Genomic DNA, 1,270 nt, shown 5'->3' on the forward strand with positions numbered 1-1,270 from the left:
TCTCACAGATCTGCAAGAACTCAGTTAGAAACTGATAAGGATCTTCAGATGGAAGTCCATAAAACTTGTAGTTTTGTTGCATTAAGGCAACTAGCTGAGGTTTCAGCTCAAAGTTATTGGCTCCAATGGCAGGAATGGAGATGTTTCTTCCATCAAACTTGGACGTTGGCTTTGTGAAGTCACCAAGCATTCTCCTTGCATTATTATTATTTTTGGCTGCCATCTCCTTCTCTTGTTCTAATATTTCTGAAAGGTTACCTTTAGATTGTTGTAATTTAGCTTCTCTTAATTTTCTCTTTAGAGTCCTTTCAGGTTCTGGACCAGTCTCAACAAGAGTGCCTTTATCCTTGTTCCTGCTCATATGAAAGAGAAGAAAACAAGAAAAGAAAGAGGAATCCTCTATGTCACAATATAGAGACTCCTTTATGTTAGTAGAAAAAGAAAGGGGAGAAGAAAGTAGAAGAGGGGATTCGGATATTAGGTGAAGAGGGGTGAAGAGAAGTGTTAGTAATTAAATAAATAAATAGAATAAGAAAAGAAGGAAAGAATTCCGAAAATAATTTTGAAAAAGGGATTAGTAATTTTCAAAAATTAAAGATAAGATAAGATTAAAATTGAAGTTTAAAACAATTAAAAAGAATTTTTTAAAAACAGAGAAGTATTTTCGAAAATTAGAGAAGGATAGGTAGTTAGTTGGTTTTGAAAAAGATATTAAAATCAAATTTGAAAAAGATAAGAAGATAAGAAGTTAGATAAGATATTTTGAAATCAAATTTTGAAAAAGATAAAATTTTTGAAAAAGATAAGATAAAAGATAAAAAGATTTAATTTTTAAAATTACTTAACTAACAAGAAACTAAAAGATAAGATTCTAGAATTTAAAGATTGAATCTTTCTTAACAAGAAAGTAACAAACATCAAATTTTTGAATCAATCACATTAATTGTTAGTGTATTTTCGAAAAATATGATATAAAGATAAGAAAAAGGTTTTGAAAAATATTTTGAAAAAGATTTTTGAAATTTTTGAAAAATAGAAAAAAATTTTTGAAAAAGATTTTTGAAATTTTCGAAAATTATAAAAAAAATGAAAAAGATATGGTTTTTGAAAAAGATTTTGAAAAGATAAGATTTTTAAAATTGAAATTTTTGACTTGACTTGTAAGAAACCACTAATTTTAAAAATTTTTGACCAAGTCAACCCAAAATTTCGAAAATTTGGAGGGAAATAAGGAAAAGATATTTTTTATTTTTGAAATTTTAAAGATGAG

The sequence above is a fragment of the Arachis duranensis genome, chromosome 3, assembly GCF_000817695.3.
Source record: "Arachis duranensis cultivar V14167 chromosome 3, aradu.V14167.gnm2.J7QH, whole genome shotgun sequence".
Lineage (NCBI taxonomy): Eukaryota > Viridiplantae > Streptophyta > Magnoliopsida > Fabales > Fabaceae > Arachis > Arachis duranensis.